We start from the raw sequence: 25,602 nt of genomic DNA on the forward strand, positions 1-25,602 counted from the left end.
ATAACTATCATAATGGAAGATAGTACCATATTTAGTAGAATAAATTTCAAGAAGCACCTAGACCTCTTGGCCAGTCATTCTTTTAACATCAATTATTTAAAAATAAAACAAATTTCCAGAAGTACCAATACAGAATGATTTAATAAAGATGCTCTACAAATTGACAATTTGTCAGGAAGAAAGAAAAGTTAGATTTATTTCTTTTATCATGTGTTAAATGCTTTTTCAGATTATCAAAATTTAAAAATATTGAAGAAAAGAGAAAACATGGCAGAAAACAAGACAGAAACCTAGGAACATAAAGAAAAAGGTTGATGTAATTTATCATATGAGAATAAAAATAAGGTAATATGATAAAAGAACCATACATGAAGTTAAACACAAATGACTAAATCACAGATCAAGGGTTATTTCCCTAACATAAAAAGATTCCTACACATTGTTGCATATACAAATGCTCTTCTGCACTGTACAATTAACATGTACAAGTGCTTGGAAAAATTTTAAGTCCTTGTTTGATTAGCTCAACCTGGGGTGGGTGTCTATCTCTGTATCTATAGAGCAGGCTAACCTACTATCTGGTCATGCTGGTACTTTTGTCACAACATAATAAATAGCTTACCTTCTTATCTCTGATATCTAAAGCATATGTTTTGAACCTCAGCTAACATCCTAGCCTGAATGCAATATAAATGAAGGTAGAGAAAATTTACACAGACTCTAAAGCTGTTTTGTATCAAAATTCTCATAAGACATAGGTAAAAGTCAAATGGTTACCCAGGGGAGGGGAATAAAGAGGGACATACGGTGATGAAAAATGATTTGACTTTGGGTGATGGACACACAAAGCAATCAACAGTTCAGATGCTATAGAGATGTTCATCTGAAACCTATGTACTCTTATTGATCAATGGCACCCCATTAAATTTAATTTCAACATAAAAAATAATAAAAAATGACACCTGATATTTGAGAAAGAATTTCTTTCATTTTTTTGTAAAGTTATCTGAGAACAGCATTTCTGGGCTACAGAACCTCATCCTAGAATCCTTTTATGTTTTGCTCTGGCCTTACTGAGAGGGTTTATAATTGAAACCTGCATGAGAGCGACATTTCTGGGCCACTTAAAATACCATAATTGATTAAATGACAATTTTTTTACAATGTTAGCCAGATTCTCTAGTATAGTCAGGAGATGAATTAATTTTTATTTAATTTATTTCCAGGAATAGGTGTTTTTGCTGATGAATTTGTACTTCTTTTAAAAAAATTATTCTCCCTAGGAAACTTAAAATCAAAGGCAGTGACCCGATCTAGCAATCAGTGTTTTATTCCCCCAGAAATCTTGCAAGAACTAATTCCATTTATCTTCTGCTTTAAATTGTTAAAAACTTGAATTTTTGAGTTTTGCAATGTTTTTAATTTATAAAGTCAAGCAAGTCATTTTGGAAGCATAAAGTACAAATCTCTCATTTCTTAAGTGAAACGGAGGCTCAGCAATGCTATTTGGCAGGTCTAGTCTTATGCTAATTACAGCTGAACCGGGCTAGAGACCAGCCCCTAATTGCCACTGCAGCTAGAATCATCCCTCATTACTTTCTAATTCTCTGGCCCGATTTTTTTCCCCTTAATTCCTGAGTTAGCATATGCTCTACTCTCTTCTCAAACATGTACTAAATGAAATCTAATAAGAGCTTTCATTTTGTTTTTTAAAATTTGTTTTTTATTGAATTTATTGGGGTGACATTGGTTAAGGAAATTATATAGGTTTTAGGTGTAAAAATTCTATAGCACATCATCTGTATATTGTATTGTGTGTTCTCCATCCCAAGTCAATTTTCATGAGATATTATTATTCCTCTGGAGTCAGGTAAATTGTAGTTTCTAAAGATTTGATAGCTAATCTCAATTTCCAAGTGGATCTTTGGGATGAACAAATTTTTAAAGGCAGTTCATTATAGTGGCTTAATGCTTTTTGAAAGGTATGCATTAAGAGCAAGTATAAGTTAATAGTTTTATTATTTAGTAATGGTCTGGCTCTATGTTAGTGTGACTTTGACAAAGCTAAGTGTAATATATACAAATAAATTAAAATATGTAGAATGTCACACAATATTTCTCCCCAAATGACTCATCAATACTATTTTGTACATGTTCTTACCCAGATAAAAGACCGCTTGATATGTAACCAGAGGAATGATTTCAGCTGTTTTCTTTGTGACCTCTTCAACTTCATCTCTTGTTTGACTACCAGCTTAAGACTTCTTTAATCTAGCAGGTGTTCTCCAGATTTTCATACTTGATTCAAACAACCAATTCCTATGATTTTTTTTTAATGGTATGGTGTACCATGTTATCTATCCCCTGATATGTGGGTGATAAGTCTCCCAAAGGCTGTTTGCAGTTATATATAGGAATTATGTATTTGCCAAATAAAAAACTGTTTCTGTTCTGAGTGTTGCATAAAAGAAGCACTGCCTATTTGTGGCTGCCCCAGTAATCTGAAACATTACCATCTAGGGACTGGGCCCCCCGAGCAGGTCTGCCTTAGGCCTGCGGGTGCTGTGTGGGTTCTTGACTTTATGCAGGAAAGATTTTACAACACAAGTCCAGGTGATTTTGAGAATGTGTTTATTACAGCTGGGGGACTGGGCAATGAAGGAAGAGCTTAGGATAGAAACAACATGAGAGAGCCCGGGCAGGACTGCTATGACTCTCTAGAAATGTGATAGAAAAGAAGTGAGTTGCATTTGCACTTGCTGCATGAACTCACTGAGAAGTAAAAGTTACAGGGACAGAAGTGAGCCAAGGTGGGTCTGCTCTGGCTCTCTACAACTGTTATAGGAAAAAAGTGAGCCATGGCGGGGCTGGCTGCTGTTAACTCACTGCAAAGTCAGAAAAAAAGGGAACCTTGGAGACAAGATCACTGGGTTAGCCCAAGATGAGCTACTGATGCCATCTTCTCCCCTGCTTGCAAGTTTTCTGGGGACCCTTACAATATAAGAAAAAGGTATGAGCACGCTCTAGAGCAGGGGTCTCCAAACTACAGCCCACAGGCCGCATGCAGCCCCTTGAGGCCATTTATCTGACCCCCGCTGCACTTCCGGAAGGGGCACCTTTTTCACTGGTGGTCAGTGAGAGGAGCACATTGACCATATCATTAGCCAAAACCAGGCCCACAGTCCCCATTGAAATACTGGTCAGTTTGTGGATTTAAATTTACTTGTTCTTTACTTTTAAATATTGTATATATTTGTTCCCATTTTGTTTTTTTACTTTAAAATAAGATATGTGCAGTGTGCATAGGGATTTGTTCATAGTTCTTTTTATAGTCTGACCCTCCAACGGTCTGAGGGACAATGAACTGGCCCCCTGTGTAAAAAGTTTGGGGACCCCTGCCTAGAGAGAGTAGGCCACTGGGTTCTTTGTCTTGAGGCTCTTATATCTATCTTTAGCTGCTGGGAATCTTACCGGAGGCCTAAGGGAGGGTCTTAACAGAATATTCGTTAGCTTTTTAGATGTGTCATTCAATATGATGATTCATCAAAATGTGCGTAAAGAGGGGTCAGGGTTATTTTCTGGTTAGTTTCATTTTTAAAGAATGTCATCGAGGGGGGACCAGGATGGACAAAGGCTGCTCTGTTCTGGGATGGTCTGTAATGTGTAAGCTATTTGCGCTTAAGTGTCCTTGGTTAGGAAAGATAAAACCTTGTGATTCATTAGCTGGCTGTAAATTGCTCAAATTGTTTGCCCTTGTTTAATCATTTTGTCTCATTTTCCCTTATTCCACTGGTCAAGGAATTTCCCTAGCTTCTTACTGTCCTGCCTCACTACTGCAGAGGAACAATGTGAATAGGTACACTGTTGCCTTCTCCTAAAGAAGAAAAAGAAAGCCTTTAAAACTAAAGCATATTGCCAGTAATTCTAGAAAAACATTCTTGGAAAAAACGAGGCCAGATTGTTGGAGGTATCTTTTTCTTCATATTGAAGACACTAAGTACAGAAGAACGGGTGAGGGTGAGCAGTGGTAAAACCCTGCCAGGCTTGCAGTGAGTCATCATAACCACCACGGACAAATGTTTCCTAGAGCTTCCCACAGTCTGCATGGCACCAAGGTGGTTGCTATGGATTTGCAGTGTTTAGTTTCATACTGTTGTGCAGGATCACGGGTGATAGCAGGTCACGGGTTTATGGCCGGGGGAGCAGCTGCTTCCCTACTCCAAACCGCAGCACAAGTGGCAGCTTTTAAGCTGTGAGACAAGTAAGAAAGATGCTTGTAAAGTCTTGCCTTTTATATTTCCTTACTGTTCCAGAAGGTAGAAGCTGTCTGGGCTTCTGGACACTATTTCAAAATACAGATTATTTAGGTAAGAGGATGTTTTTTGTTTTGTTTTGTTTTTTAGTGGAGAGAGAGAAGGGGACAGACAGGCAGAAAGGGAGAGAGATGAGAAACATCAATTCTTTGTTGCAGCACCTTAGTTGTTCACAGATTGCTTTCTCCTATGTGCTTTGACCAGGGGGCTCCAGCTGAGCCAGTGACCCCTTGCTCAAGCCAGTGACTTTTGGGCTCAAGCCAGCGACCATGAGGTCATGTCTATGATCCTGTACTCAAGCCGGCGACCTCAGGGTTTTAAAGCTGGGTCCTCTGCATCCCAGGCTGATGTTCTATCCACTGCACCATTGCCTGGTCAGGCTAAGTAAGAAGATGATAGTAGATTTAAAAGAAAGTTGACCACTAAAAATCATTAGGATAGACATTACCAGACAAGACTGTGGAATTAGGCAAATATCAGGAGTAAGAAAAAAATGTAAGCAAATTTGATTTTAGGTAGGTAGGTTAAATTTGGGCGGTTCTAAGAGGTGAGCAATACTTAAGCAGGTTAGTTTGGTCCAGGTAACAACTATCCAAATGTAGCAATGTGACCCTCATCTTGTGGTACAGGTTCTATGACATAAACATTTCAGATATTCTTGCCAAAGGGATACCAGTAAGATACTCAGGAGACAGAGGTAGATGAAAGTAAAATTTAAGAATAAAGGCCAAGATGGTTCCCAGGAGGCCAGATTTAGGCAATATATTGGAGACAAGAGGAACTTTAATAGTGGTCTTCCAGCCATATCACACATGAGCCTAAATCTCCTTGTGTAGGGATAGGAACTCAACCAGTTACTTCAGTGCTATACCTGGCTTCTCACAACACCTTGAAATAAGTTCATTTTATGATGGAGATGTTAGGTTCTCCCTAAACCATATTGAATAATCTCTCATTTAGTATGGAAAACTTTAAATTAATATAGAATAAAAAATAGTATAAAAAACTGATTCCACAATGGCAACAATTATCAACATACGGCCAATTTTATTTCAACTATAATCTTTATATTCTCCATTTCTTCAATCAATAAATTATATGGCAAAAACACCTCAGGTAGCCTATTATTTTATCTATTAAGATTCAATATGTATTGGAAAAAAAGACTATTTTTTAATAGAATTACACCTCCCCAAATGATCATTTCTTTTTTAAATCATTTTTTATTTTTAAATATAATTGACATACAATATTATATTACTTTCAGATGTACATCCAGTGATTAGATATTATAGAACTTATTAAGTCAGTGGTCCCCAACCCTTGGGCCGCAGACCAGTACTGGTCCGTGGGCCATTTGGTACCAGTCTGCAGAGAAAGAATAAATAACTTACATTATTTCTGTTTTATTTATATTTAAGTCTGAACGATGTTTTATTTAAAAAAAAAAATGACCAGATTCCCTCTGTTACATCCGTCTAAGACTCACTCTTGACGCTTGTCTCGGTCACGTGATACATTTATCCGTCCCACCCTAAAGGCCGGTTTGTGAAAATATTTTCTGACATTAAACCGGTCCATGGCCCAAAAAAGGTTGGGCACCACTGTACTAAGTGATCATCCTGATAAATCTCATATTCCTCTGATACCATACATAGTTATTAGAATATTATTCACTATTTTCTCTATGCTATACTGTACATCTCCATGACTATTCTGTAACAAACAGTTTGTATTTTTTTTTTAAGTGAGAGAAGGGGAGATGGAGAGACAGACACCTGCATGAACCTGACCAGGATTCATCTTGCAACCCCTGTCTGATGCCAATGCTCGAATCAACTGAGCTATCCTCAGCACCTGAGGCAGATGCTCGGACCAATAGAGCCACTGGCTGTGGAGAGGAAGAGAAGGAGAGGGGGAGGAGAGGGAGTGTAAGAGAAGCAGATGGTCACTTCTCATGTTTGCCCTGACTGGGAATAGAATGTGGAACATTTGCTTACCTGGCTGATGCTCTATTCACTGCGCCAACTGGCCAGGGCCAACAGTTTGTACTTCTTAATCTCTTTATCTTTTCTTCTCATCTTCTCAACCCCTCTCCCATCTGGTAAACATTAAAATGTTCTCTGTATCTATGAGTCTGTTTCCGTTTTGCTTGTTTGTTTACTTATTTATTTTTAGACTCAATTATTGATAGATGTGTATTTATTGCAATTTTATTATTCATATTTTTTGACTTATTTTCCTTCTCCTTCTTCTTTTTATTCAGATCCTTTATTTCATATAATACTGGTTTGGTAGTGATGAACTTCTTTAGCTTTTTCTTGTTGGGGAAGCTCTAAAGAGTGCTTCAATTCTAAATGAAAGCTTTGCTGGGTAGAGAAATCTTGGTTGTAAGTTCTTGCTTTTTGTTATTTGACTATTTCTTGCCAATCCCTTTTGGCCTGCACTGTTTCTGTTAAGAAATCAGCTGACAGTCTTATGGAAGCTCTCTTGTAGGAAACTGCTTTTCTCTGCTTTTAAGATTCTCTCTTTGTTTTTAACCTTTGGTATTTTAATTATGATGTATCTTGGTGTGGGCCTTTTGGGTTCTTATTTGAGACTCTTTGCATTTCCTGGATTTGTATTTCTATTTCCTTCACCAGGTTAAAGAAGTTTTCTGTCATTACTTTTTTCTTTTTCTTTTCTTTTCTTTTCTTTTATTTTTTTACAGAGACAGAGAGAGAGTCAGAGTGAGGGATAGACAGGGACAGACAGACAGGAATGGAGAGATGAGAAGCATCAATCATTAGTTTTTCATTGCAACACCTTAGTTGTTCATTGATTGCTTTCTCATATATGCCTTGACCGTGGGGCTATGGCAGACCGAGTAACCCCTTGCTCAGGCCAGCGACCTTGGGTCCAAGCTGGTGAGCTTTGCGCAAACCAGATGAGCCCGTGCTCAAGCTGGAGACCTCAGGGTCTTGAACCTGGGTCTTCCACATCCCAGTCCAATTCTCTATCCACTGCGCCACTGCCTGGTCAGGCAACAATCATTTTTTAATACCATTAAATATCGTTTTGGTATCCAAATTTCTCTGATTATATCATAAATATCATTTTATTATTGGTATTAATTGAATTAGGCCCCAAACAAATCCACATTGTTTGATATATCTCTTAATATGCCTACAGAGCACAATACTCTCTTTAATAACTGTTCTTTCTTCCCATTTATTTTTTTCCCTTGCCATTTACTTGGAGAAAACAGGTCAAGTGTTTTTAGAATTTTCTATATCCTGGTTGTTGCTGATTGTGTTCCAGGAGGTGTCACTTGCCATGTTCTTCTCATCCCTGGATTTTCAGTGAAAACACAGTTAGGTTTAGAGGCTTGATCAGATTCATGTTTGTTTTTGTGACAAGAGCACATTAGTGAGTGGTACTATGTATTTTTCTTTGAGTCACTGCAGAAGGCTCATGATGTCTGGTTATCTCTTTTTGTGATAATTGATCAGTGAATCATGTAGAGTCCCTGAATAGAAACGTAGAATGGGGACAGAGTTCAGTGCCCTGAGGCAAAGGCCACAGTGGCTTTACTGACAAAAGTACTGAAGGCAGTCCTGTGCTCAATGCAGCACGACTGGAATAGAATTAGCAATTCTGATTAATCAATAGGTGGGGACATTTGAGTTACTCCCTTGCCCTTTTATCTTCTCTAAAGAAGTCCCCCTTCCTGACTTTCTCATTCTCTTCTCTGCTTCCTGACTTCCTCATTCTTGTCCCTGCTTCTATTTGTGTGTGTCAAAAAATACCTGTGAGGACTGGGGATCAGGGCTGTCTCACAGGGGGATTGTGAAGTGGTCTCTCCAAGGTCTCTCAGTGCACGCCATGTGGTCTCCATGTAGTCATTGTTTCTGTGACAAGTTCAGATATTGTTAGCTGATTTATTCATTGTAACCCCAAATGTTCTTCATCTAATGGTTTCAGAAGCCATTGATTACTGCCTAGGTTCATTATTTCATTAGGGTTGTAAAAAGGTTACGCTCTAATTCTATCATTCTATTGATGTAGTAGCTAGACTTTATCCATAAAGAACATTCTTTTATGAATTATTTTGATACTACACTTGATCTTAGCCAAAAGGCCGAGAAGCGATGAATGAATTATTTTGATAATCTGGAACAGTTTATATAGCAAAGGCAAGGCAAATATTTGACTTTTTTTTCTTTTCTTTCATTCTTTTTTTCATTTTATAATTTTGTTATCATTTTGAGGCAATTTTTAAGCCATTATCCTGACTAATATATCATGAGAAGGTACACACACACCAGAGAAGTGACATAACACAAGGGAAAACCAGAGATCTAGACACATGGGAACTATGAACCCTCATCCTGCCATTGCAGGTATATTGAAGTTGTTTTACATGTGATGTTTCTGATGTATACAATTCATCTGTAGGCTAACAAAATATTTTTAATTATAAAATTTATATTCCTACAAAGAACTTGACTCTTGTTCTCATCATTAATGGCTTTATCTGGACCTCTGTTTGCTGCCTTTATTCATACACACACTCTTAATTCTGATGAATAATTTGTATTCCCAATTGCTGCTTATTCTATTGGTCAGTTTATGGTGTTCATCTTGGAAAAATGCACTGAATAGCTGGTTTCATTTTATGTAAAAAAGTTTCTTATTTTTTGTACTTTATCCTGCCCTTCAACTTAACCAATCTGGCAAAACTACTTTCACAGAATTCTCAAGCACTTATTTCTGGCAGAATAAATTATGTATTTACCTACTAATTTTTTTTCACTTTGATGAATATTTATAAGAACTTGGGCAACTCATCTTACCTCATTAGTAAAATTGAGATCAATAAGCCCAACTCCAGGGATGTTCTAAAGATTAACAAAGATAATTTATGTGAAATCATTAATTGTAGAACCATTTTATATTTATTGATCCTGATCAGCACTGACTGAGCTCTTTTTGTTGTCATTGCTGTGCTGTTTTAAGGATACAGCATCTAAAACAGAAGTGGGTTTGTCTCATAGAACTTCAGTGTAATGATGAATACCGACATTAAAAATATAACTGCACTTAATTCATAGGTGTTCTGCAAGTGATTGATAAAGTTGACTATTTTGTCTGTTCTATTGTTGATTTACTTCTTATTTCTCTCCACTCGGCAGAAGTTGATGTTTAGTTCTGGTGCACTGTTATTTTCGCTGTATATGTGTCATCTTGGTTTTCTCTACGGGGTTCCAGAGAATGGTATAATACTGAGTCTTACAGTAGAACTTTCCAAGTATGAAATGTCATAAAATCATGCTGCAAAATGTAGCCTTTTCATTTTATTCATTCACTCATCCATTTATTAGATATTCAATGAGACTAGGATATGCAGGATGATTTCAGAAAAGATAGTTGTCAGAAAGGGGTTGTTCAGACTAATTTGTTTCATAAAGCAATGGAGGTGAGTAAATCAGAGTTAGATAATGCCTCTTCTGTGTTTGGCCATCATTGACTGCAAATTGGATAAAATATTTGAGATGAAAAATTTGGATCAATGTCTCTGATTAAATCCACTAATAAGACACTAATAACAAGACAGATTGAGCATATTTTATAAAGCAATTTCCTTTAAAATATAGGTAAGACTTCAGGAATAATGAAATGAGTAGGAAATGTCACCTGCCAGCCAGAACTGAACCATGACTTTTCTGTCTATGGCTTTATAAGCAAAATTATACAGCTTTATTCTCATTTTCTGCACCCTCACTCCTATTTCTTTCCCACCTTTATTACTTGGCAAACACATCTTTGGCTTGCTTGATTTGTGCACGCTGTAATATGTTCTCTGTTGACATAAGTTATTCTACAATCTATAGTTTATATCTACATGTATGTGTTTTAAATGCCCATTGAAATGATTCAGAAATTTAATTTCCGTTCAAGTGTGCAAGTTAGACTCAGGCTTTATCGTTCAATTTAATTTTTAGCTTTATTACATTTTTGGGGGGTGGTGCTGAAGGTCAGTATATCATCATATTGTTATTTTGCTTCTTTTTATCTTTTTTAATAATTTAGTTATAATTTATTTTCTCTTAGGTTTGTTATAAATTTCTTGTACCATTCTCTTAACTTTTAGTTTCCAAAAATAATGGCATGGTCGAATGTATTCTTTTTCTCAATTACTTTTCCCATTTTTCTGTTTGAGGGTTATACTTCCCGATCCTATTGATATCAGATTTGGTCAGGTGACTTGCTGACCCAATGGAATGTGATTGGAAGTAACATTTAAGAACCATTATGTACTTTTATCATTATTCTTTTTCCTTTGTTATGAGATCAAAATAGACTGTTCCCTCAGCCCGGGTTCCGGGAGGAAGAAATTCAACTCAGGTTTTCATGGTCAATTGCCACTGCAGCATATACCTACGCTGACTAATACCTGGAATATGATAGCTTCATACTGTTAAGCAGATGAACTATTAGTGCAACATAGAGGAAAGGACATATGTTTTGGAATTAAACATATATGGGTTTAACCTCAGTTTGGGTTTTATTATTTGAGAATAATTGGGCTAGTTATTAAACTATCTGAACCTCAGCCTTTTCATCTGTAAAATGGAAATAAATCCATTCATCTTACTAACTTTGCTGTGAAGAGTTAATAACTACATTAATTTAATGCTTAATGCTATAACCAGCAATCAAATGCAAATCTTCATAATTACGCAAAACTTATAGTTGATTTTTTTACTCCCATAAACTGGAAAATGGATGATCCTGATCATCGGATATTTTTTCTTCAGGCAATAATTTGGGGATCTAGTCTCCTTCCTTAAATCTTGTGCCTCTGCTATATGCAATACATGGTGTCCAGGGTTACTTGAGAACTATTTCCATTCCAGTCAGTCATTCAGAAAGGCAAAGGGACATGGAGGATCTTAGGAGGGAGGTTTTCATTGGCGAGGCATAGAGTGGTATACATTGCTTCTGCTCACATTTCAAAGTTTGAAATCCAGCTGCGTGGTTACATCCAAGTACAAAGTAGACTGGAAATGGAAATGAAGCAATTATGCTTGAGAAGAAAGTGGAACAGGTTTGAAGACTGCCAAAGTGATATATGTGAAGGGCATTACTATTAACAAGAACTCAGTAGATGCTTAGTGAACATTCTTTCGTGTTCGTTTTTCTAGGTTCCTTCAAGATTTAAGTACTGGTAAATATAAAAAAATGTTTTATCCACTGGGGATCAGACACTCAAAATTTATGGTGGAATATATAGATCTTGCAGCCTTATAAAAATACTTAGTTCAGGGGTCTTTCTTGCCTGATAATTCTTTATATGCACACAGCCATTGACTTAATGTAAAAAAATCTTGGTTCATTGACTATCAGAACTAGAGAGAGATAATGCTGAAGGCATTTACTAAATGTTTTGTTGAATGCCTAAGTGAATATATATACCTCTTTAAATTTTATAAAGTATTATGACTGAGCAAGTCATGCAAGACATATGGCAAAATATGAAGAACTAAATTGGCTTTCTAGGGACTATTGCTTTGCCATCCAAAAACTGGTGTTTGGTTTTTATTTACATGAAAAATTTCTAACATAACCTTAAAAGAATTTACATAAAATTGCAATTTTATTTTCATTGTTATTGAATAATTCCTTTGTATTTACAATTTTATGAGGCTGGATACATGTGAAAGCTACTGACAATTTCTGCTAATCAAATTAAGATTGTAGGAGTATGACAATGGGTTTGAATCTCAGTTTTTACTTACATTTTTTGTGTAGTTGCCTTGGGTGACTTATATTACATATCTGACCTCAATTATTTCATCTATATTACAGGATGAGGATAAATCTAGGTTATATATTTGTAGTGAGTTTTAAATGAGGCACAACGTGTAAAACAATAAATATATTTGTTGGTATATAGTAAATCTTCAGTAAATGGCAATTTTCTATTAATATTAATACTAATGATGATACTAGTAACAATAACAGCAATAATAATAGAATAATAAACTATTATCAGGGAGGATATATGTTTGAGACATACTATAGATGTGAAATAGAAATGATGTTTAAACATTTTTTTCCTCTAGAAGTCATCATCCCTAGAGAAAACACAGTGAGATTGCAGTATGCTTCCTGTAATGCCCAATGCAAGCTTTTGTTCTCACCTGAGTGCTCTGACATTGCGTAATTGGATAGTAAACAAATTATGTCACATGCTTGGCGTGTACCTCTTAATAACTTTGAAAAACCACTAGAGGGTGCTACTTTGTTAGCAAAATAAAGCACCTCCCAACAGTAGCCTTCAGTCTGCAGCGGCAACGTCTGATTGTTAGGGGCCAGAACTGAGCTCTCTGCTGTGAGTATCTGGATACAATGTATTCATTTATCGTTTATGTCAGAGTAAATAGCAATAGTTTAGGTAAGCCAAAAAAGTTGACTAAAAAAAAACCATAGTCCTTCTTTTAAGTTAAGGTTTTTATTAATTCTGTTTTAAAAAGCTGTGACTATTTCTTACCAAACACAATTGTGAGTATCTATGACTTTCTTATGAGAGATACGCTGGCTTCAGCATGTATGTGTATTTTATTTTGACTAGATATCTGTTCCTCTAATTGGGTATAGCGATTCTCTTCTGTCTTTGGTAGTTTTTATTATAAGGATTGGTGAAAATGAAGATATTATTTTTGCACTCTGAAAAATAATACTTTAGTGATTCAAAGGTTATAAATATATTCAGGTAGGTAAGGTGCAGCTAAACTAAGTGTGTGACCTTCAGTTTTGTTACTGTGGGTTTAAAGTATTGGTTATGTCGGTGAGAGGTTGTATGAAGTGTCAGACTCAATTATAAATAATAGCCTTTAGCCTATAGTTCATATTAAGTGGCAAGTGCATCTTTGCAGAAACAATTATCTAAGGACAAAACACAGTCAGCATGGGTTTAGTCAAAAGATTTCTGCAGATAAGCTATTGTCTTTTCAGCTGGCCATGGGGTAATGATAGAGAGATAGAAGAAGATTGTCAATAGTTGGATAGGAGGAAGAAATAAATGGGGAGATCTAAAAGAACCCTAATTCTCCAATAGAAGTGAACTACACAAAAACTGTGAGTTCTCAGTGTATATATACAATTTTGATCCTTGATAGAGAAATTAGCTTTCTGAGGGATTTTTTTCATACTACATATTACTTCTGAAATATGGGTGAGAAAAGGTTTTTTTTTATTTGACTTGTGTAAGTGAAAGGAACAACTCAAAAGTTTCAAACAGAATTATCTGGAAGAGTTTTGCTTATCAAGTCTTCTGAACTCCTCATAGCTATAAAGAAGTCTGGATTGGATTTTAATGATTAAATATAATGTACTGGTTCATGGTGTTGTGTGTGTGTGTGTGTGTACGTCGCATACCGCTCTTTTTTATTTAATTGAATTTATTGGGGTGACGCTGGTTAACAAAATTATACAGGTTTCAGGTGCATGACTCCATAACACATCTCTGCACATCGTATTGTCTGTTTATGCCCCCACTCACTATTGGTTACAACTTTAAAATGTCACATGAGTTTGGAGCTCAGACTTACCCTACTTTCATTTTTAGTGTTAATACAGCGTCTTTAGCTTGTTTTATGTTTGGATCGGTTTCTGTGAGTTAGGTGGTTTTTGGTGATGGTGTGTGGGGAGGGGAATTTGGGGGCTCTGGCTACTATTCACTGTTGAGATGTTTTCAATTCTACCCTTCAAATCCTGTGCAAAGAATTTGAGACTGGCAATACTTGGATGACATTAAAATATGTAAATATGTTTTTTTCATCTATGTTTTTCATTAATGTAGATCATGTCTTTCTTTTACCTGAAGTTCATTTGAGTATAGAAATGAAATGAGGTGGGGTTACCTCATTGTCCATGTTATGGGAATAAGGAAGTGAATTTATCCTTTTCTAGATGACCAGAAAGGGAATTATCAAGTCTGGGTGGCGTTTGTACTGAGAAAAATGCCTCTGTTTCAATTTGCCAGCTCTGTCAACACATGGATTACAGAAAATAATATTAAATTAGAAGAAAGATGAGGGTGTTAAGCCCTCAAGTTCTGATTTACCCCTCATAACTGTGGCTAATGGTTTTTACCTTGAATAAAGCAGAGACATGCCCAAACATTAGTTTTGATTGTGTTTGGTTGTTCTTTGTAAAAAAAAAAAAGAAATAGCGTCCATTTGTTTTTCACTGGAGATTTGTTGGGAGTGACATATAAAAAAAAGGCCCTAAAACTATAGAGGCCAATGGAAGTGTTGCCATGATCTGTGACAGTGTGGTCATCAAAATGGCCTTTACTAGACTAACTGAACACTACAGTGTGTCCGTAAAGTCATGGTGCACTTTTGACTGGTCACAGGAAAGCAATAAAAGACGATAGAAATGTGAAATCTGCACCAAATAAAAGGAAAACCCTCCCAGTTTCTGTAGAATGATGTGGCAGCATGTGCGCATGCACAGATGGTGACATAACACCGTGTATACAGCGGAGCAGCCCACTGCCATGCCAGTCAAGATGTGGACGGTACAGAGGAAAGTTCAGTGTGTTCTGTGGCTCGCTAAATTTGAATCGGTGAGCAAAGTGCAATGTGAATATTGGCGCGTTTATAACAAAGCGCCACCACATAGGAATAGCATTACTTGTTGGGATAAGCAGTTGACGGAAACTGGCAGTTTGGTGGAGAAACCCCGTTCTGGTAGGCCATCAGTCAGTGACGAGTCTGTAGAGGCTATACGGGATAGCTACCTAAGGAGCCCTAAAAAAATCTATGCATGAGCCCACATCGAACTGCGCTGAATAGGTATGAAACTGGGAGAGTTTTCCTTTTATTTGGTGTAGATTTCACATTTCTATCGTCTTTTGTTGCTTTCCTGTGACCGGTCAAAAGTGCACCATGACTTTACGGACACACTGTATTATGAAAATACCCTGCTTGTTTTCTCACTCCTTGATTTTCTTCAGCATTCCAACTTCTCAGTCTATACAGGGCTATCTTGCAAATAACCATGCGGAGTGTTTCAGCCAGACAGCCATTGCTAAAGGTATGAAGATGAGGGAGGTAGAAAAAGTTCACTCATCTTCTTACGTGATTCATAGTGTAATTGCCAGCACCCTACACTGTACTTTTGGTTTCTTCATAACTTTTTTTATGACCCATCTCCTGTTTTAAGACACTTTGTATTCTTGGCCTCTTAAGCTTAGATACTCAAATAATTCCATGAAATATTCTTTACAGATACAAAACCTAAGGGGATGTGAAACGGGAACTACTGTACCTGGAACTTCTATTTTTTTTTTCTCAAATTATCTCACTCGGAGTCTTGAGGGGAGCAGGGTTTTCAGCAGCATCCTTTGGTAAGATTCCATGGTTCCCAAACCCTGGATGTAGGCTTACCCTTATTACTGTTCTGAATGGACTATTGTGAGGGAGTCTTCTTCTTCTGCCTTGTGCATCCTTAAACAAGTCCCCCAAAAGTGACAACCTTGGTTTCTATGCTTTAATAAATAACATACATGCATATTATATGTATACTTCAATCTTACCTATGTGTATGGACTAGATAGAAATCAAAGAGATACAAATAAAAACTTTATCCTTTTTTTTTTTTTACTGTTAGCCATTATAATTGGTAAAATTAATATTGTAGAATGTGACTTGGGGAAAGGACAAAAGTAGCATCTTATTACCTGTAAGGCCAAGGGCCGCAGCCATAGTCGTAGTGGCCATGCACATGCAGGTTCCCATTAGATTCGGACAGACGGTAAAGAAACAGTGGAGCCAAAAAATGGTGGGCCATTCCTTTATTCAAGTCTTGCACCAGCCAGTGAGCAAACACACAGGGAAAACACTTCCCTCTTCAGTCATTCAGAGATCACAAAGCCCTGACACATTCTTCAGTTCCACAATCAGGAGAATCTTCTCCAGTTTCTCCTAGAATCAAAGGCCTCACCAGTCTCGGCAGAGCTCGCAAAAGCCCCTCACTTCTGTCCCCATCTTCTCTCTCCTTCTCTCTGCACAAAACTCTGCAAACCTGGCTTCCATCTCCTCCAGCACACATTAACAAGACAATGGCCCGTCCCAAGCAGGAAGGTAATGTGTAATTTCACAGATCACATACCTGGCGCTGCCCAGTGCCATTTTTAACACTAAAAGTGAGCAAACTAAAAAATGACAAGTTTTACAAACTCATTTGCCCAATGCTACCAAACTCCTGACTCAGCTGGAGATAGGCACCTCAGCGTATCCTGCCCTTGTCTTACCTAAAGAGTGTGTACTCTCTCAGGGCCCCGGCTTCCTGGGGAGGGAGAAAAAGTGTCTGGGCGATGCCTACCTAGTTATTCTCCCAAATGCACCCTAACTGACTAACCTTCTGGGTGAGAAACCTTAAAAAAAAAAAAACCACTACAGAGACCAGAGGGGAGGAAAGACTGTCCTTATTCCCTACACCTCAAAATATTCTTCAGGGGTTTGTTTTCTTCATGGAACTTAACCATCAAGCCTGTGGGAAGTAAGATCGATGCTGTTGTCCCAAAAGAGAAAATCAGCAGTCTATCAAGGTGGCCTGCTCCCCCTGCTCCCATCCCGAAGCTGTGGTCTCACCACCAGTCGCTGACTTTCTGTGAATCTGCCAAGAACACAGGTTAGAAAGACACCTTATTTCCCTCGAAGGACCCAAAGGTTCAGTCTGTGCTAAGGCTGAGGATGTTCATTCCTTTCCGTTTCCAAGTCAAGTTACTATCCAGCTACATTGTCTAAGCTTATTAGAGGTTTTACAATGATATCAAATGACCACATGGAGCTATTCTAATAAGAACATACCAAAAAACTAAATGTCTTAAATTTAAATATAAACCTCTGCCCATTATTAAATTCCTTTATAAAAAAAGTACAAATTTAAACTTTCTTGAATTTTACATGTCAAATGTATTAACACCCAGAATCAAATTATTTTATGTTTGTGATTTCAAATATATCAGTGAAAAAAAAAAACCCCTCTATGCCAATTTTCTATTCTGATGGGCCTCAGCAGGGAGTCTCGATGGCTGGAGAAGGGTGAGTTTCCTTCGGCAGCTGCAGCCTGGGTTATTTCTCATGAAGTGGTGTAGGTCCTTCACAATCTCAGAAATTGCATTCATTCAATTGCCAAGTTTTTGATATACTTAATTGTTTAAATCTTTTTTCTTTCTTTATTTTTTCTTTATTTCATTTTATTTTTTGGTATTTTTCCGAAATGAGAAGCAGGGGGAGGGAGGGAGGAGGCAGACAGACAGACTCCTGCATGCACCCCATTAGGATCCACCCGGCATGCCCACTAGGGGGCAATGCTTGGCCCCTCTGGGCTGTTGCTCCACTGGAGTCAGAGCCATTCTAGTGCCTGAGGTGGAGGCCATGGAGCCATCCTCAGCACCTGGGCCAACTTTGCTCCAATGGACCTTGGCTGCAGGAGGGAAAGAGAGAGAGAGAAAGGAGAGGGGGAAAAGTGGAGAAGCAGATGGGCACTTATGCCCTGGCTGGGAATCAAACCCAGGTCTTCCACATGCTGGGCTGATGCTCTATCACTGAGCCAACTGGCCAGGGCTAAATCTTTTTTCTTAAAGACTTTATTTATTTTAGAGAGGAGAGCAAGAGAGAAGGGGGGGGGGAGGAGCAGGAAGCATCAACTCCCATATGTGCCTTGACCAAGCAAGCCTAGGGTTTCAAACTGGGGACCTCAGCATTCTAGCTTAATACTTTATTCACTGTGCCACCATAGGTCAAGCCTTTTTTAAAAAAATTATTTTTTAAATTTAAGGTGTACTTAATTTGTAAAGAAGAAGTTCACAAGATTATTGCAGTACCGGGCTTACTTACAAATTTAGAAAAAAAATTGATCCCTAGTCCTGAGAGTAGGTTTTCCAGGAAGAACTGTGTTCTTTAAACTTAGTGTTTAGTGACGTTAAAAATTCTAGAAGTTCTCAGTGAGAGCTGATGGCAGGCTGGACAGTCTTGATTTTAGTCCGATCAGGATGCTACTCCATCTATGCCTGCTTTTTAGGATCGATGACTTGGGGACTTGGATTAAATTGGCAGACATCACCTAGGACATATATTACTTTAGCCAAGGATAGCCAACCTTTTTATACCTACTGCCCACTTTCGTATCTCTGTTAGTAGTAAAATTTTCTAACCACCCACCGGTTCCACAGTAATGGTGATTTATAAAGTAGGGAAGTAACTTTACTTTATAAAATGTATAAAGCAGAGTTACAGCAAGTTAAAGCATATAATAATAATTACTTACCAAGTACTTTATGTCAGATTTTCGCTAAGTTTGGCAGAATAAATCTTTATAAAACAACTTACTATAGTTAAATCTATCTTTTTATTTATACTTTGGTTGCTCTGCTACCGCCCACCATGAAAGCTGGAACGTCCACTAGTGGGCAGTAGGGACCAGGTTGACTACCACAGCTTTAAACTGTAGGGAATTACCAGATCTTGGGAGAAAAATCTGTGAAATGATCCATTCTAGAAAGGGATATTTGAGACATGCCAGGCTAGCTGAGGAATTTACAAGGATGTCTGTATTCTTATTTGGAATGCTTTGGGGCCTTCTGTTTGGGGGCATCCATATGATGATTTAGTAGGGATTCTTTCTAGTGGGAAGTCCCACACTCTCCTGTGTCACAGTGGGTGGTTCCACTGCTCTTACTATGAAATTGCTCAGCTCCAAGAACTCATTAGCCTAGAGAAAGTTTCTCCACTTCATCCATCTTGAGAAACTTCTTTGGCAGATTTCTGAACTCACACAGACATTGTTATTTCTTGAAGCTAGTGAAAACAAATATCTTCCTGTGTTTTTTAAGAAAATGTCTGGCCCCCCCAAATTAAAGTTAGGGTCTCACACTTGTGTGTTCTGAAAACATTTACAGCATTTAGACACTTGTACACTTAAAGACAATGTCTACATACATGACTGAGAAACAGTAAAATCAACAAAAATTGTTTCACCTATTGTTTACACACAATAGGTAGGTCAAGGTCATACTGTTGCAGCCAGCTTCTGGTCTCTGTGGCCCATGTGATTTTATTTCAGGCCTGGGAAGCCTTGCTTGTATAAAAACAGCCTCTCACTGTATAAAAATAGCCATACACTTGTGTCCACAAGCCACCATAAACTGCAGCTCCCCACCAAATGCAAAATCCTATGGTGACCTAGTCATTTAAAGTCCAAGTTCTAAAGCTGCTACTAAGCTGCATTGATTTTAAGCATACCACACAATTGTGGAGACCAGGGTGTGATATAAGCTCCTACAAATCATCAAAACCTGACCTCATGCAATGCTTTAAGATTCAATGTTATTCACATTCTCTAAATTGTACACAGTATCTCTTTCTCCATATTCTTGGCTTAAGACATCATTTCTTAACATTTCCTTGAATTGAACTTCCAAACGTTGTATGGAGGCAATGTCTTCCCTCTAAACCATGGGTTTTGGAATAACAGAACTGAATGCTTACACTCTGTAGTTAGCTGGATCACAAGATAGGTGTGGGTTGTAGGAGCTGGTTTTCTTATGTCCAGTTTTTTATGAAACTCACCAATCAGGTAATAACGCCATCTTCATGCATAAAAAGCTGTAGGTATTTACGACAAATCTTTCCTCACAGAAAGCCTAGGAGTGGAGAAATTTCTATCCCCACTTAACAGAACTTGATTGGATTTTCCCCCTGTGGCCTCCTTTGACAGCCTGTATGTGAAACCAGTTCCACTCTTTGGACTGAAAAACCCAAACTAAACAAATAAACACAAAAGACTTATGTGCCCTAAGTAATTGAGAAGCTCAACAGTTGAATGGCTGAACTGATGCATCACCAATTTCAATTCTGCTGAAGTTTTCCCTAGGTGCTTTACATGTTAGCCAGAAGTGATCTCTTCAGAGGCTCAGTGTAACACATTTCTGAAAATGCTTGGTTAATCTCGTTTTCCAAAAACAAGTTGGAAATATTTCAAATAACACGTATGGAAGAAGAAAAAGAAAAGCGGAATGAATAGGGAAATGACTCATAGTATGATTGGTACAGGGAGATATGATTACATTAAGTTAAATGAGGTGATGGTTGTGACAGTGCTTGATGAACTTGCAAAATACCATATGGAGGTAAGCTTTAGCTGTTTTATTCTGGGCAAATGAATTGTAATCTGAAGTCCATGAGTCCATGATCACTTATCATAAGAATTTTGGTAGAAACTTTAAAATCTCTTTTCACTCGCTGTTAAAGAAGCAGTGGCCTTGGTAAGTGACCTCTAAGCCTTAGACTCTACAGTCACTAACATAATGAATGGCCAAGTGGGACCAGAGAGAATTTGGTTCTTTTTTTTTTAAAATTAAATTTATGGGGGTAACATTGGTTAATACAATTATGTAAGTTTCAAGTGTACATTTGTATAATATGTGATCTGTGTATTGAACTGTGTGCCCACTCCCATAGAAAAATCATCTTCCATCACCATATAGTTGGTCCTCTTGACCCTTTACTACCCCACCCCCTTCCTTCTGGTAACCACCATACTGTTGTCTATGAGTTTTTGTTTGTTCATATTTTGCTTTTAGTTTTATATCTGTCAATGTAAAAATACAAACTTCCAAACCTGTAAGAAATTTTTATGAGTTTATTTGAGCCAAACTGTCAACCATTGCCGGGAAGCAAAGTCTCAATGGATTGAGAAAGTGCTCTGGAAAATGGCAGTTTCACCATTTATTTTATACATCAGAATCAAAAGGGAAGATGGAAGGGGGTTACATGAAATTGGTGCTAGATTAGGGAGACGGGAGAAAGCTAAGTGGGAAAATCTCTGGAATTAGGTAAAAGGTAAAAGTGTATATGCTGAAACTTTTACATGGGCAGGAACAAGACAGTTGACAGTTAGTGGTTCACATAACAGTAACAATGAGGGGTCTGTTGGTTCCTGCTCTGGTGGGATGTCTGGCTTGATGGAGACTGGAAAAGAAGATGACCCTTACATTTCAGAGACATATTATCAGATACATTCTCTTAGATGCAAAAAGACAGCAGACAAGCTTGAGTAAAAGTAAGCACTGAACTTTGTTTTATTTTATTTTTTAATTTATTTATGATTTTAATTTATTGTGTTTACATAGATTAAAGTATCCCTTCAAATATATCTCCCCCACCCCTGTGTTCCCCTTGGCCCCCCCCTTTGCCCCCTCCCCCTAATGCCTTCTTCCCTTTCCTCTAGGATTTGCTATTGTGTTCTCTATAATGCTGTGTTATGTATATACAATTTCACTAATCTTTTTCCCTTCTCTGATCCCATCTTCTCTTCCACTTTCCCTCTGACCTCTTTTCCTCTGGTTCCTTTGATCCCACCTCTGCCTCTGTTCCGTTCCTCAAGTTCACATTGTTCATTAGATTCCTCAAATGAGTGAGGTCATATTGTAAGGTATTTTTCCCCGCTGAGAAGGAAGGAATGGCCAGAGCCACAAAGTGTGGAATAGTAAAAGGCTTTATTGGGTACAGAGCGCTCATCCTGCCTGGCAAGGTTCCCTGGCCCCGAGGTAAGATGGAAGCCAGGGAAACTGCGAGGATTAAACCACGTGGGAGATATTTAAAGGAGTCCTTCTAGGGAAGTGGAGCTAACATGACGTGGTGAAATCCCACTGGCTGGTAGACAGTCGCTTTTTTCCAAATGGTTCCTGCGAAGCCTCCTTTGGCGCGCTTGTTTGTGGGCAGTCCCAGCCAAAGTTCGCGGGTCTGAGTTCCCCAAGTGACCATCCCCCATTATCCACTGACCTTACACATATGATATTTTTATTTTCCTGCCTGGCTTATTTCACTTATCATGATAGTTTCCAGGCCCATCCATGTTGTCACAAAAGGTAAGATTTCCTTCCTCCTCACGCCTGTGTAGTATTTCCATTGTGTATATGTACCACAGCTTTGTTCTGAGAAAAATACCTCCCTAGGACATGACTACTGTGGGTTTAAAACTACTACTTAGTTTTAAGACTGAGCCTTTCCCACACTTTTAATACTAAGATCTTCTCAACACCAACCTTTTCCCTACACCCTTGACTGTTGCATGATGTGGGGTGGTGCACTCTTATGAGGAATCCCATTTATGCCTCGGATAAGTGACTTTGTATCAGAGACTTTCTTATTTGTATATTGGCTTAAAGGTTTTGATTTCTACTTATAAAATGGGGCAGACTGGGGTCTTGCTCTCTTGGTTCCTGAAACTAGCATTGCAAGGAGAAGCAGCCAAGATGGCAGAGTGCTGAAGGAGAAGCTAATTTGAGCAGAGTTTGTTCAGAGAGAAGGAGATGGGGAACAGAGGTGAATAAGGCTGATGGGATAGAAACCTTTGATTCTAGGAATACCGGATAAGTCAGTGGCTTTGGGAGCCCTGAATGGAAAGAGAACTGTTTTCTCACTGTGTGTATTTCTCGCTTGCCCTGTGCAAGCTAGGATTAAAGGTAATGGCCCACCAGTTCTTGGCTCCGTTCTTTCATTACCGTCTGTCCAAATCAAATGCGAACCTGCATGGGCCAGGCGGCTGTGATGGTGGCCGCGGCTACTGGCTTTACAACTACTCACCATGAACTGCTTTTAGTTAGAAAGGTCTTAATTTAGACCATTCTGTGTTGTTACTTTAAGTCTTTGAGTTTGCACAGCCGTTATATAGGCTCACCTGAGCTTGTCCGGTTTAGTTCATGGCCTCATCTTTATTTATTAAAATTTTTTTTTTGCCCACATATCTCACATATGAGTGAAATCATATGGTTCTTCACTTTTTCTGTCTGACTTATTTTGCTTAGCATGATATTCTCAAGGTCCATCTATGTTATCACAAATGACAGTATTTCATCTTTTCTTATGGCTGGGGAGTATTCCATTGTATACTTACCACATGTTCTTTATCCAAGCATGTATGGAAGGACATGTGGTTGTGTTCATGTCTTGGCCACTGTGAATAATGCTGCAATGAAGATAGGGATGCATATATCTCTGCGAATGAATGTTTTCAAATTTTGGGGTAGATACCCAGAAGAGCGGTTGCTGGGTTCTATGGTAACAACAGGTGTCAGAAGCTGTAGTTTGTCTGGGTTCATGTGAAATGCAAGCTATCAGGGCATGAGATCTGACAAAGATGGAAACTTGATCATAGACAAATGTTAGTAATGTTAACTCTAGATATGAAGAAAAAGATATATGTATATTTTGGAACCTAAAAGGAATTAATTCTCCCTTTTTATTCCTTTTAAATGATGTTAGGAAATTATTTGATTAGCAATATCATCTTCAAAAAAGAAACAATAATATACAAGGCCCCAATCTATGTCCTTCTATTCCTATGTAAAATTAGTGTATATAAAAACTTATCTGGAGGACTAATTAACAACTTGTTTAAGTGGGGTAGTTCAATGATGTATTCCCTTATGACTTAATGAACTATCTATCCCCTTTCAATAAAAAAATTCTTTATGGAACTTACAGTGTACAATAAGTCCTGCTGTAATTCTTGTTTTGAGAGTGTGAGATGTTTTCTACACAATTGCTATACCAGGGAACTTTGAGTACAATACAAATTTTGTCTTTGCTTCTATAAAATAAAGAAAAATGATTGAATGAAAGGGTGATATCAAGTTCCTTAATTTTGAGACTTTTTTTTCTATCCTCCTACTCCCATTAAAAAAAAAAAAGGTTTGTCTTGAAATAACTGATATTGTAGAGGCCTGAAAGATAAAGCTGTAGAATTGTTCATTTAAACCTGAAAAGGACTGTGATTTTTACTGTAAAACAATGAATAAATAGACTTGCTTTACATTATGCTCGCCCTGGCCGGTTGGCTCAGTGGTAGAGCATCGGCCTGGCGTGCAGAAGTCCCGGGTTTGATTCCCGGCCAGGGCACACAGGAGAAGCGCCCATCTGCTTCTCCACCCCTCCCCCTCTCCTTCCTCTCTGTCTCTCTCTTCCCCTCCCGCAGCCAAGGCTCCATTGGAGCAAAGATGGCCCGGGCGCTGGGGATGGCTCCTTGGCCTCTGCCCCAGGCGCTGGAGTGGCTCTGGTCACAACAAAGTGACGCCCCGGAGGGGCAGAGCATCGCCCCCTGGTGGGCAGAGCATCGCCCCTGGTGGGCGTGCCGGGTGGATCCCGGTCGGGCGCAAGCGGGAGTCTGACTGTCTCTCCCCGTTTCCAGCTTCAGAAAAATACAAACAAAACAAAACAAAACAAAACAAAAATACATTATGCTCATGACAATTGTCAACTAATAATTACTACTTACTACCTCTTCCTCTTTCATTGTTTCCCTTAGGCTTCTAACAACAGAACTTGTATATCACATTTGTCCCCTGTATTTGCATTTGTTAGATGAGCCGGAGTAGTCTGAGGTGCATTTTCTCTGCATTCTCCTCTGTGGGACGTGCTTATCTTTCCTACTGCCACAGTTTGCCCCCTCATCTCTGTGAAATATTGGCCGGCGGGACAGATGGGTTACTCCATCTGTTGATGCTGTAGCCTACAAGTTTAAAAAACTGGTTGTTCTGTTGTCTGTTTAGCATAAGAACGGATTATAGCTGAGTTATTTGGCAGGCTCACAAGATGGTTTTGTACTAAGGGAAGGTGTTTATTTTACAGAAACTAAATTCACATTTAGTTTCTACACAGTTGTGTTTGTAAGAAACTCTAAGTGTAGGCAGTCACTGCAGCCAGTTGAAACCAGCTGCATAGGAATTTATAAACACACACATACCCCTCAAATATCTACCGGTTATCTCAGTTCACCACGTATATTATTTTTCATGGCTACCTACATCTGGTGTTAGAACTTTCAGACCCTTTTCAGATCACTCTCCAATCATTTCACAATAATTTACAAGTTGCAAGTGTTCTGTAAACTTCAGATCTTTTTCAAGGTAAAGTTCCATGTTTATTTTAGTTTTTATATATTCCATAATCATTTCACATATATAAAAATATACTTCCATTTTTATTAGGTTTCTACCATTTTTAAAGATGTGTCACTGATGAGATTTTTGAGTGCTGTATTCCTAACCCCATGTGGGAAAACAGCTGTTAGGCTTGCTCGCTGGTTTACCTGCTGCAAGCACTTTGTGCAATTACTGCATGAGTACCTGACAGCAACACGGTAAAGAACTAAGTGCTTTCCCTCAGTGGTAAAGAGAGCAGATTGTATTCCAGCCACAGTGAAACGGGGTTTGTTGCCTGATCCCTTT

The 25,602-nt window shown here is 38.2% G+C and overlaps 1 protein-coding gene and 1 pseudogene across 1 annotated transcript in view; one reads left to right on the top strand and one right to left on the bottom strand.

Annotated features, from left to right (window-relative positions):
* Nucleotides 1-8,321: 8,321 nt before the first annotated feature.
* On the bottom strand, nucleotides 8,322-8,445 carry LOC136407209 (U2 spliceosomal RNA; annotated as a pseudogene).
* A 4,202-nt stretch (nucleotides 8,446-12,647) lies between these two features.
* ARHGAP24 (Rho GTPase activating protein 24) overlaps nucleotides 12,648-25,602 on the top strand; it is an 865,538-nt gene continuing 852,583 nt past the window's right edge. The window contains exon 1 of the mRNA XM_066387190.1: nucleotides 12,648-12,690. The gene's annotated coding sequence lies outside the window, so the exon portion shown is untranslated. The remainder of the gene's footprint in view (nucleotides 12,691-25,602) is intronic.

This window comes from Saccopteryx leptura, chromosome 5 (assembly GCF_036850995.1).
Source record: "Saccopteryx leptura isolate mSacLep1 chromosome 5, mSacLep1_pri_phased_curated, whole genome shotgun sequence".
NCBI lineage: Eukaryota > Metazoa > Chordata > Mammalia > Chiroptera > Emballonuridae > Saccopteryx > Saccopteryx leptura.